Here is a 13,941-nt window from a genome sequence, read left to right on the forward strand (position 1 = left end):
AGACAAACTCTGCCCATTCGACCAAGTGAACCTCCTTCCTTGGAGCGACAAGTGATTCAGCTGCATTTCATCAATGGAAGAGTAGAAACTTTGCATGGAGCCTAAGTCCCGAGAACTCCCCATTATGTTGAAGTCACCCCCCACACACCAAGGCTCTGATCAACGAAAATGCCACAGCCTCTAACTCTGAAAAGAACTCCCTTCGATCCTCGTTCCGCACCGGGCCATACACTCTCGTGAACACCCATTAGAACTAATCCGCCACACACCTAAATAGAGAAAACACTAAAAAATTGCCCATCTCCTCATCTTCCTTCACAACCACCCTCGAATCCCAAGATCAGCACACCACCCGCCGTGCCCACTATCTGTAAATGTAACCATTCTACAAATCTGCCTCCCCATATTTCATGCACCACCTCCATCTTTGTCTCCTGCAAGCACACCACATCAGCTTTTGTACTTCGCATGACTGCCTTCACTGCTACCCGTTTATCCCTATCATTCAATCCCCACACATTCCAAGACATAATTTTTAACTTCATTTCAACAACAAAAGATCCCCTTGACGTCTCTGTGAATCACGATCCGGCCTTGCTCCATCCTGTTCATAATTTATGGAACACACTAAATTTCGTAACTCTCGTTTCCCTTTACGACTAGTATCTGCCACGGGAACCACTTCTTTACTAGAAGACCCGTTTCGCCACGATGCCTCAACTACTGAAAATAAACGTAAGGCTTCCTCCTCATGTCCTTCGAACGACAGATCCAATAACCGATTGACCTCAGTTATGCATTCCAGCACCCAATCTGATACGTCCTCAGCTGTAGGTACCTCATTCCTTCGCAAGACATTGCTGTCATCAAACTGCACCTGTGTTGGACCCATCGGTCCGTCCTAGTCGCCACCATCTACAGCCAACGGCTGTAATACCAGTGCCAATTTATTTTGATCCTCTGTTTTGGCTTTAGCCATGGCTCCTCAAGACAGACCGTCACCTGGTTCAAGCCTTGCTCGCCTCTCCCAGTCTCCAAAATTGGCAAACTCATGTCGACAACTTCGACTGTCATCCCTCCTGTAACGCCCTCAAAAAAGAACCCATCATAACATACATTCACGATAAATAAAAGAGATTTCATATTATAATCATCAGAGTATTCTTACAAAATGTATTACATGTTGACAACAAAAGTAAATGCCCTATAGGCTTACAACTTTCCAAGCCAACACTTGGTTACAAAAAGGAGAGTACTAACTCTACACAAATTAAGCCCTTGGCCTGATATACATGTAATACAACAAAAATAACAAAAAAAAAAAAAGAATCAGATAGCCTCAAGCCTCCCAAGCTACGTCCTTGGAGGTGGCATAACACCTGTACTTGAAAATGATGTCCCATATAGGGTGAGCCAATGCCCAGTAGAGATATGCTAAACATAATATGAGCAATAACTAAAACATTAATACTTGATAAATGTCTAACTAATATAACCAATCATGCAGTACATTCCAGTTCCATAATCCTTCACTTAACAAAACTCAACTTATAAACATGGCTCAGAACCTGGCCAGACAACTTAAGCGAGACTACATCTTAAGCCAACAATACTTCAAACTACCATTTCATGGAAATCGTGTCCGCGGGATTCGGCACCCATGTGTAATTATTTTCCTATGGCCATTTTATGGAAATTTCGTCCGCGGGACTCAGCACCCATATGTAGATGTTTTCGGAATGCCATTTTACGAAAATTTCATCCGCGGGATCTGGCACCCATGTATAGATGTTTTCGGATTGCCATTTTACGGAAATTGCATCTGCGGGACTTGACACCCATGTGTGATTATTTTCGAATGGCCATTTTACGGAAATTTCATCCGCGGGATTCGGCACCCATGTATTCAAATACTCAACTTGATTAGTTTTAATTCACCTAATCATCATGCAGTGTCTACAACAATCAAGACTATTCTCCACCGATAGCCCAAAGCAGTTATTTCTAAACAGATAATAAATGCACCAACAGGTAAATTATCGACAATTCTCAAAGGTGAGTGATTATTAAATCCAACTCCACCATTCTACTACATAATGAGCCAATTTCTTTATTTCCAACTCAATTTCATAAATTAACTCATAGTAAAATTTAGGGCTTTCTCCCCCTTTTTCTCTACAATGACCCAAAGGTCCCAAATATCCTCAACAACAACAACAACAACAACATCATTTTAAGACCCAAGATACACATTATGAACCAAAACAACAAAACCCCTCCTTATACAATTTGAAACCCTAACACCCAAAATCACTCAACATCAACATTATATCAAAATGACTAAAAATTTATGTCAAAGACCATAAGAATGAGTAGTTATCCCTACCTCAAATTCGGAGCTCAAAGGTAGAAGGTGAAGAAAACTCGAAGTGCTCCAAATCAAGAAATTTTCGAATCAAAGTGAAGCCCACGCCAAGCACAATACTTTTTACAAAGCGACAAAGGTGAGAGATCACTCTAACTAGATCAATACCTAGAGAGAAGTTGGGTTTTAGAGAGAGGTGCTCTCCAATGGAGGTTTTGAAAAAGTAAGAGAGAGAAAGGAAATCAAAAAGTTATCTAAAAAGGTGAAACTCAGACTGATATACAAGTCGCTCCGCTCGAGCGTGGAAACCCCCGCTCGAGTGTCAGACACAGACTCACGCTCGAGCATCAAAACGCCCGCTTGAGCGTCGGATGCACACTCACAGAAGTTTTGCAGGTGATGGTCCCCGCTCGAGCGTCAAACTCCCCGCTTGAGCGGAGGAACAAAATCAAAGGGTCATGCTCGAGCGTCAAAACTCCCGTTCGAGTGTACGAAGACTTGCGGAGAAAAATACTAGGAGATGGAAATTTACGCTTGAGCGTCAAAACGCCCGCTCGAGCGGAGAAACAACAACAAAGGGCCCGCTCAAGCGTCAAAAGCCCCGCTCGAGCGTGAAGGCCAAAATTTGGGCATCAACTTTTGGTTTCAAAGCACAACCAACCTGTTTCAAACCTGCCCAACACAGCCCAAGACTCAAATACGAAGAGTAAATGATGGAAATGAGAATGAGACAACAACACATCCACGGAACCGGGTCTGGAATACAATACATAAAGAGAAGAAAAACCAGGATCGCTATACCTCCCCACACCTTGTCGTCTAGATGACTCCCTATCCCTACCTCGACATTCGACGTCGTCGCCATCTAATTTGGACCTATTTCCATACTGACGCTGCCGAGGCCTTCGGTAGAAAGCATTAACTTATTGAAAGACCCATTTCCAAGGCTCGTCGGCAATCCATTCTCCTTCGTCAGCGATGACCCCTACCCCATTCTCGCCGACGTCTCTGCTATCGTGCCCGTCTTCAGCCAGTACTCCCCCACACTGGCGCATAAGGATTTAAGAATCTGTCGCACTGGGGGATCCATTTCCTGACCCGCAAAAGGCAAACTGGGCCCAGATAGTAGGAGCCCCAAACCAACCCTAGGATCATGCCCTAATTCATTATTGGCCTTAAACCCTATAGAAGTTGAGCCCAGCATATCAACTTCCTCAACGAGCCTCTTAACTTCCCCACCATAGGCCCTAACTTTATTACCTTGGCCCACTGGGCCCAGTTCCAACGGCTGCTTGCCTTGGGCCCTCCAGCCCTGAAATATCCTCTGACTCTTAAAAGGCAAGATTCGTTGATCATGCCTTTGATTGTCCTTAAATCTCTGAAAATCTAATCTGGTCCCAAATCTCCTCTAGTTCCGTCGATTACGCATCCAATCACGACCTTCCTTCTCCTGTCGCAGCCCTCCCATCGTCCCTCCCCACGCCATATCAGTTTCCACCGTCGGCCCTTCCTTCGGCCAGATAGGGATCGAAAAGGCTGACATTGCCCAGCGTACCAAAACCTTAGATGGAATGCAACCACAAATTTTGACCCGCAATCGAACCACCCCAAGGTCCGCCAACAGTTCGTTTGCCTCCACAAAACCGCCACAGTGGTCGCTAATAGCACGTTACGTCCTCTCGTTGCAGAGATGTATGGGTAAGCCCACCACCGTCACCCAAGCATGGGGTCCTTTTCCTAACACTTCCATCTTCTGACACAAAACAGTCGGTGACCATCCAACCAGATTCAAATCACACCCTGCAATCACCCATCGCCGTGGTATCAGAGTCTTGGCCTGTTGACTCGTCGGCAACACAAACAAGTAATCTTCGCCCCCTATTGGTCGAATTTCCACGTCCCCGAACGCCTTCCACCACTGCTTGACCCATTCTGTCATGGCTGAGAAACTAACCCCCTTATCCCCCTTAAAACCCACCTTATCTACTAACGCCCTGTTCAGTAAACAGAACCACCCTTCCTCCGCCACACCTTACACCACCTCAACTCTGCCATTTGGGCCAATCGTCCCCCAAATTATTGGAACAACCCTTTTCGCAGTCATTAGCCCCTTATTCCCATTATCCTCACCACCCTTGGGCACCCTTTCAATCCTTATAGCGAATTCTTCAATAACCAGTGCTACCCCCTCCCACCCATCTCCAAACTCCGACATAGGAAGGTAAACTTGAGTCCTTTTGCCATCCGTCGTCACCACTATTTGCACCGACGATCTGCTATTCTCCTTATCGTGAATCCAGGTTGCTACACTCCATCTATTCCCGTCTAACCGACCTAAGAAAGATTGACGGTCTACCATACGGGACACTACCCTCATTTTCGTACTTATCCATTGTACTTCAAACCCTGTCAGCACCACCTCATGCCGCAATCCTTGCCCATGCTCCACAATGGACAATTGAAGATGGCCTCTTGGATCCCCTGCCGCTTCTTCAAATTCAAAGGAACGTCCTCCAAGGAAAAGGATTCAACGACGTGGTCCATTAGCCGCCTGCACCGGAAACATCCTAGGTAACTGACATAACCTGCCGGAAACTTTCTTCATAAGGAAAGTCTTAGAGAGAGAATTTCCCCTACAATTAAATTTTTTTTATTAATTCCTTTGTATATACTTTTGAACACTCAACTTTCATTTATGAAATATATGATGTTATTCCACTCAATATGTGGTTGTAATTCAAAAGACAATATATTGCGTGTATTACATTCTTCAAATGTATGTACAAAAATAATATTGATTATTCTTCAAATATGTTGAACTTTTTTTTTATCACACGCATTAACTATGATGAGAAATGCATATAACGCATGATCTTATCTCACTATTAATCATAGGTTTTATTAGATATTAATCACACTTAAAATTTGTGATCTAAATGTTTATTATCATAGGTTTTATTAGTTATTAATCACACTTAAAAGATGTCATCTAAATGCTATTAATCACACTTAAAAAAGTAATCTAAATATTTATTATCACATGCAACACATGTGATGGAATTATCTTTTAATGGCACTTAAAATGTATAATTAAAAATGACCATTTTTAATCACACTTCCAAAGATCACACTTTGAAAAAAATTTAAAACGTGTGATTAAATAACATACATCACACATAAAAAGTGTGATATATTTAGAGGTTGTTTAGGATGATCTAAATAAGTACACTGTAGACGTCCCTGAACGCCCCGGGAGGGATGAGTCCCGTTCTGTTCATTTGGGGTTCACTACAGTTCGGACTCTCAAATTGTCACGGTTCTAAATCTGAACCAAAGAGTCCAAATCCGGCAAATCGTTTTGAGAAAACAGATTTTGAAAGAAGTGCCAAACATGGACTGCTTTACCAGATACAGAGTCGCCACCTAAATGTTTTATTTTGGGGAAATTTAGGAAACCCTGACTCGTTTGCCTAAGGCTACGTGTCCGTCATCACCAAAGTTGCCTCGGCTCGGGAACTTGGGTACGATTGGGGAAGGTCACTTCGTGAGCACCCTCGCTCGCCCGATCAAAGATCGGCTTCTACTAACCATGATATCTATTTTTGAAAACATTATGCGTTCTTATTCCGGTTATTAGCCTAGATTTACTATGTGATGCGCACAACATACAAATATAGACTGGATCGCCTGAATTGGAACAAAACGTTTTATGTTTGTTTATTTTGAAAATGGTTTGATGGTGCTACCCGCAAGTAGGCTAAGACGTGGATTTGCCACCCTCGGGTGGGCTTAGAAAAACATGATTTTGCCACTATCTAGTGGGCTTAAAAAAAACTCACAGTCAATGAATTGTTCCAATCCAAATAACCCAACCTTCACCCACAAGCATTCAGGCAGATATATCACATAAGCATATAGCCTTATGGTAAGCATGCTATTCATGGCAGTCACTCACACGCATGCAAGGATGCTAAAGCATAAAACTTACCGAGTACTCCAAGCCAAAACATAAGCTAATTAGAAATCTATGCATGATCCTAATTATACAGAAATGTCTAATGCAACACATGCAAAAGTGCAACTATAGCAGGCTCAGCTATTCTAGACATGGCATATGAAATGCTATAGCTAACATGTATTCAACTTGGACTTGAAAATACAATGCAGTTAGTATGATGCGCCGAGCCCGGTGCATGCAAGACAGATGAAATGAATGCAAACATGCTATCATACTGTATGCTAATTGAAACATGCCCTAATCTAACCATCATAAGCGGGTAAATAAAAGGGAGAAAGACGTGAGGTTGGAAGACATACATCACACACACGCACACTTATTACAGTTGTGCCCTCGTGCAGAGGGTCCGAATAAATAATATACAGTCCCAAATGAATAATTACAGTCAAAATATGTACAAAATCCTAATTAATTAACAAATTAAATTAGGAAAGCAATAAATTGGCATGCAAGCCAGGGACTGCCTCAAATCTGCTCCGGATGATGAATGATGCATGCTCGGGTTGCCTTGTGCGGAGAATCCCTCGCGATGCCCCGGTTTGCCTTTGTTTGTAATTGTTCTTGGAATGCGTGCCAAGCTCCGGAAGGCTACCGATTTCTGATTTACTGCAACAGAGAGCAACAAAGGGGCATGGCAAAGTATTTTCACATATGTATGCATGACTACTCTTCGGGGAGTGTAGTCCTCGATCCTCGTGCCACCAATCACGCATATCGATGCATGATGGCTGAGGAGTCGAATTGCACGACTCAATATGAAATGAATGCACGTATAAACACAACAAGACCTAAACTCCATCATGGATAATCCGGAGTGTCGGTGACTGGGAATTGAGACACGTTCCGTCACTCGAAGTACGAAACGTCCCTCGTTTCCCGTGCTTGGGCTAACTCCTATCCCAAACACAATGCACTATGCATGACATGCATGAATGCAACTAATATACAACCTAGCATGCACAATGCTATGAGATGGCATACACAATGCACGATGTAACAAGGCATACGTAATGCTCTAACATACAACCTAGCATACGCAATGCTATAAAATGAAATGGCATACTCAATGCACAATGGACTTACACCAACATGAGTGGACCTTAGCCACACTCATATTAGTAGCCATGAGATGAAAAAAGAGACAACTCGAAATGCGTGCCCACGTGCACGCGAACCGAGGATCGACCCTAGGGCACTAAATGTCACTTCTAACAAGACATGGCCAGGCATGGAATATGACATACTAGCATGCAAATTTTAGTAGCAAAATATGATGCAAAACAGTCCCAGAACATGGAAACATGGCACCCGATACATGGAATGAGACCCGAAACATGAAATTAGGTACATGGAATGACCTATGGCTATGCAAAGCATGCATTATTTGAACACGAAGTGTGAAGACAGAATCAAGACAGTCCCAAAACAAGCATATTTACAGTTTTAAGCAAGGCCAAAAAGTGAACACAAATAGGGCTAAGTTAACTTGCAAAAATGGCTCCAAAAGAGAGATAATGAAGCATGTAGCAGCTGCTGGCCCAAAACAGAGGAGAGACCTTCAACAAAGTTTAAGAGGGGTCCAAAACATGGTGTTTTACAATTAGTGACCAAACCCAAAACAGTGCACATGCAAGCTTAAAATACTATGCAAAATAAGGCCTAAAAAGAGGTTTAAACACAAAGAGCAAAAAGGGAGCTTCAAAAAGCATAAGTCCCTTGATAAAACAAGAAGAAGGGGTCAAAATAAGGCTATTTACAGTTCGGACCAGAGCCCAAAAGTACAAGCACAAGGGGCTAACAAAACATGCAAAAATAAGGCCAAAAGAGGGATAAAGAGGCAAGTGACAAAAGGAAGCCTCAAACAGTGAATACACCTTCAACGATGTTGAAGAAGGGCTCAAAATAAGCCACTTTACAGTTTATAACCAAGCTCAAAACAGTTTAAAAATAGGCCTAAAATACTATGCAAGAAAGAGACATACAAGAGAGGTAAAGAAGCAAGTGGTAGCTAGAGACCTTAAACATGGAAGGACTCTTATTAAATCATGAAAGAGACATGAAAAAATGACTATTTTCAGTTAGGGTCGGAGCCCAAAAATGCAAGCAAGTATGGCTTAGATATAGAACAAAATAAAGCACAAAAGAGGGAGAATGAAGACTCACCTTTGTAGACCAAGCTTCAGCAGCCCTTGGCTTGAGAAAAGGTGCTCCTAAGCTCTGGAAAACCAGCTCCAAGTGTTGGAAAGGATGGTGGTGGTGTGGTGCTATGTGGTGGTGTAGAAAGGGGTGTGGGATTTGGGGTTTTGCAGCTTGGAATAGAGAGAGAGAGAGAGAGAGAGAGAGAGAGAGAGAGAGAGAGAGAGAGAGAGATAATGCAAGAGCCTTAAAGCAAATTTTGTAACCCTTCAAAACACAGCTGGGGGTGCTGGTTATATAGGCAAGAGTGTGGGAAAAAAAGGGGGAAATGGATTTCAAATTTTCCCCCAAAAGTGCAACCCCCCGGATACACAATCTGGGGGGAAACAAAATACAGATTTGTAATGTACTAGAGGAGGAGAGCAAGGCCGGCCTCGTATTTAAGTTGCAGGTGGCCGGCCGGCCAAGGGTCGAAAGGCTCAAGAGGTATTAGTGGCCGGCCACCCCAGATTGGTGGCCTCCCATGTGTGCACAACACAACCATGTGGTCAAAAACTGGAGAAAGTAAACCAGGAGAGAGAAAAGCCCACTTTTTGGAAGGGTTCAAAAGGGTCAAACACAATTACTGGCCGGCCATGTGATATTGGTGGCCTCCCAGGTGTGTACAACACAAATATGTGGTTTAGGGCTGGAAAAAGTGGCCTTAGGGTGGTCAACATTGGCTTTCAAGTGAGAAAAACGGGCGACGGAGGGCGATAAAGGAATAAAACTGGTTGTCAGAACAATTACTGTCCTCCCACCCTTCTACGACCTTCTTAGCAGTGAAAATAAGGTCTCCACCAAAAATGAGCCCAAACCGAGGCAAAATGAAGGTTCGGGGACCGAAACGCGCAGCTCGAGGCCCCGAAAACTGACTGTTAGGCACCGGAAGTGGTGTTCGACCACGAAGTTGGTCTCTCGAGCCACAGTGTCCCTCAAAAGGGAGCAAATAAGATGCATGCCAAAAACCGGAGCAAACGGAGGTGGTTAAGCGGTCCCGAACCGAGGCACACGGCCGTCGGCTCCGAAAAACCGGAAACTGGGCTCCAAACGGGAAAAATGGCCTACGACCATGAAACGTAGCCTACGGCCACTGAGAGATGGTCTTCGAGACCTCTCCCTCTCCTCGGGAAGAGAAAACAGAGAAAAAAGAACCTGGTTCGCAAACTGAGGCAAAGCACAAAAGAGCCCTGAAGTCTGGAGGCAAGGCTCGCAGCCGAGACTCCGCAACCTCAGAACGAGCACAATATGCAACATCACCAAGCGCTCAGTCGGTGACGTCTGAGTCTTAAGGTCGGTCAAAAATGGGGTGTCTACAGTTGCCCCTTTTTGATAGAACTCGAAAGTCATAAGTGACGGGAGTGAATGTCAAAGCCCAGAGACGACCCATTTTTGACAAGGCCGAAGACTTAGACAAACAGGTGAGATAAACAGAGATGTGCCTGCAGGCAGGGGGCACAATGTAAAACGGTATACACAAGGCCAGATGCGACTTATGATTATGCAAAGCAGCAAGCATTTACAAATCTAACTACATTTCATGCAGTAAGGATAATGTAAATAAAGCTGTAACGAAGCAAATATTCATAATAAATGCGACAGTTTTAAGCGGAAAGGCAAATCAAACTACATTTCATGCAGTTATGATGCAATCTTAGCGAGCATGTGTGATAGATACACAAAAGTGAAGAGAGTGTGCTGAATACACTATATGAATAAAGTGTGATTGATACACTAAGTGAAGCAAAGTATGATGGATATACGCAAAGTGTGATAGATGCACTAAGTGAACAGAGTGTGATTGATATACTGAAGGTGAACACAAAGTGTGATAGATGCACTATGTGAACAAAGTGTGATTGATACACTAAAAGTGAACACAAAGTGTGATAGATGCACTATGTGAATAGAGTATGATAGATACACTAAAAGCGAACACAAAGTGTGATAGATGCACAATGTGAGCAGAGTGTGGTTGATACACTAAAAAGCGAACACAAAGTGTGATAGATGCACTTAGTGAACAAGTGTGATGGATACACAAAAGGTGAACACAAAGTGTGATAGATGCACTTAGTGAACAAAGTGTGATGGATACATAAAAGGTGAACACGAAGTGTGATAGATGCACTTAGTGAACAAGTGTGATGGATACACAAAAGGTTAACACAAAGTGTGATAGATGCACTATGCGAACGAGTGTGATGGATACACAAAAGGTTAACACAAAGTGTGATAGATGCACTATGCGAACGAGTGTGATGGATACACTACAGGTGAACACAAAGTGTGATAGATGCACTATGCGAACAAGTGTGATGGATACACTAAAAAGCGAACACAAAGTGTGATAGATGCACTATGCGAACAAGTGTGATGGATACACTAAAAAGCGAACACAAAGTGTGATAGATGCACTTAGTGAACAAAGTGTGATGGATACACAAAAGGTGAACACGAAGTGTGATAGATGCACTTAGTGAACAAGTGTGATGGATACACAAAAGGTTAACACAAAGTGTGATAGATGCACTATGCGAACGAGTGTGATGGATACACTAAAGGTGAACACAAGGTGTGATAGATGCACTATGCGAACGAGTGTGATGGATACACTAAAGGTGAACGCAAAGTGTGATAGATGCACTATGTGAACAGAGTATGATGGATACACTAAAGGTGAACACAAAGTGTGATAGATGCACTATGCGAACACAAAGTGTGATAGATGCACTATGCGAACGAGTGTGATGGATACACTAAAGGTGAACACAAAGTGTGATAGATGCACTATGTGAACAGAGTATGATTGATATACTAAATGAATGAAGTGTAGTGTGATTGATACACAAAACGAGAATGTATGTGATAGATACAGAAAATGAGAATGTGTGTGATAGATACACAAAATGAGAATGTATGTGATAGATATAGAAAATGAGAATGTGTGTGATAGATACACAAAATGAGGATGTGTGTGATAGATACAGAAAATGAGAATGTGATTGATACACTAAATAAATGATCTTAAACAGAACTTCTTTGAATGAACCATACATACAATATCGTGCTTGAATGAGAAAAAAACTTGATAGGTACAATGCAATACAATGCATGATGTTTAAGGAATGCAATAAACAAGTGTAGCAGCGCTTTAGAAAGCACCTCATGAGGTGAGTGGCGGTGAACCACTCTTCTCCGACGGGGATCTCCCCTTGGGCTCTTCGAACACTTACCTTCAACTCACAGTACAAAGGCTCTGAAATACTGACAAGGGTTCTTCATGTAGAACACTTTGGACGTTGCCTTTCTTCCTGATCATATTCACAATTTTCCCTATTCTCCAACGGGGTGACAGACTAGGTTGGTTCGGTATCCAGAATTGAGGTGCATACACGCTATCTCAACCTATGGGGCTTCCATACAGATTTCAAGCCGAGGACACGCCTCTGGGTATTTAAACCAGACTTTAGTCTTGGAAATCCCGAACCTTTGCATTCTAGGCAACAGCCATTCGAACTCTAGTTTCCACCGTCGCAGTTGGTCTCCTAGGAACTCATTGCAAACATGGCCACGATGCCTCTGGCAGGGAATGGTACTCGAGAAGAGCACTTCTGATTGCCATTTTGGCTTGAAGCAGACTTGATCTTGAGCTTGAGGTAGAGGCACACTCATACTTCGGAGCTTTGGCAAGACTTGAAGAGGTACACACGGAATGTAGTCTCGGAACTTACTGAAGTTGAAACAAACTCAGATACCCGACATTTCCTCTTTTCTTTTGCTTTGCAATCTGGAACCCATATAGCTTCAGATAGGTCCTGGTTTTATTGTTCCCACATGACCTGGGTTGAACCCTGCAGTTTTTATGAAAGAACAAATCTTGTTTTGCACAGATGTGGAGAACGGCACGGCACTCTGAGCACAAAATGATTCACTTTTGAATTTGAGAATGAGTTCTCGACCGGGCATTGAACCTGCAACTGACCATAGCCAAAACGACTCAAAAAAAAGGAAAACAAATGTAAAATGACCTAAACACAACGAGACACGCTCGGAACGACTCAAAACAAGATTTGAGACAAACAAAACAAAAGACACGACATACAAACGTACATAGGGAGCCTGTTTCTCTAGGTATTGTTTCCCGCCCTTTCTCATTTGTGATTCTCATATCACTCGGCCTTCAAGCTCGGTTTTTCTCACAAAACCCTTTTCTCACTTTTCTCTCATCGTACATCTCTCTATTCTTTATTCTCTCATTTTTATCCCTCCCCAGGGTGGTTGATGGATAAACAAAAAGTTATGGGCTCTTGCCCCTAGCACTCAGCTAGATTCTTCTTTTTTTTGCGCGCAGCTAGTGAGTTCCTCCCATAGAGGGGTTGCGCTGCAGCTAGGCGTGTAGCGAATCTACAGCTAACATTGGCTGTCGATGCTTTGCCGGGGAGTTTGGACGTGGTTAGATCTGTCCAGGTGAGGGAGTGGGATATCTTGATCCATTCCAATTTGTACTTCGCACTTGGCTTGATACCTCGTTGCTTGGAGGATGTGAGAGCTTTCTGCCCTTTTGTGGTCAGTTTCAGTGGTGCCCTTTCTGGCAGGGAGAGTGCCCTTCTTGGCAAGTATGGTGCCCTTTCTGAAAAAGGCATTGGCAACGGGAAAAAGACAGGAAGCCTGACTCAACTGTGCCCCTAGTTTATCATTTTGACCAATTTTTGTTTCGGTTTTTGACTAAAACAATTTTGACCGACATGAGAGTTAGATTAACATGCTTGTTCGATTTTCTGATTTGAAATCATGCAAGTTAGGTTATGAGCACTGAAAATTTTCCTTTTTTGGGTCCAAGAAAAATGTTCAGTTTTGGAAAAATGGAACAGTTTTCGAGAGAAACTCAGTCAACCTTAGTAAAGATTCTCAAGAACAGTTTTTGCAAACGGCCACTGCTTAACGAGCATAGAACCCATTCTCGAGATGCACAACCTCAGATTCGAAGGAAAATTGCCCCTTGCTTGAGGGGAGCTGCATGGCAACGGACAGTCGCCCTTTGTTTGAACGGCACTGCAGCGCATTGAATGGCAACGGAAAGTTGCCCCTTGTTTGAACGGCACCACAGCGCATTGAATGGCAACGGAAAGTTGTCCCTTGTCTGAATGGCCCCGCAGCACCATGTAGTCAGTCCTCAGAGTGACGAACACAACCAAATTCTCGGATACAGAGAAAGCAAAGATGATCAAAACCATTACATGGGCACAATCGATTTGGAGTGTTTTACGGCTGGACTTCAGAATGAAGTTGCCTACGTATCCCAAAGATGGGAATCAAGCCTTACGTAGTTCGGGGTTAAGGTACACTCGGGTATTTAACCTCTCCTTTTTATGCTCTAACT

This window comes from Camellia sinensis, chromosome 11, assembly GCF_055761805.1.
Source record: "Camellia sinensis isolate YWXY chromosome 11, ASM5576180v1, whole genome shotgun sequence".
NCBI classification, from domain to species: Eukaryota; Viridiplantae; Streptophyta; class Magnoliopsida; order Ericales; family Theaceae; genus Camellia; species Camellia sinensis.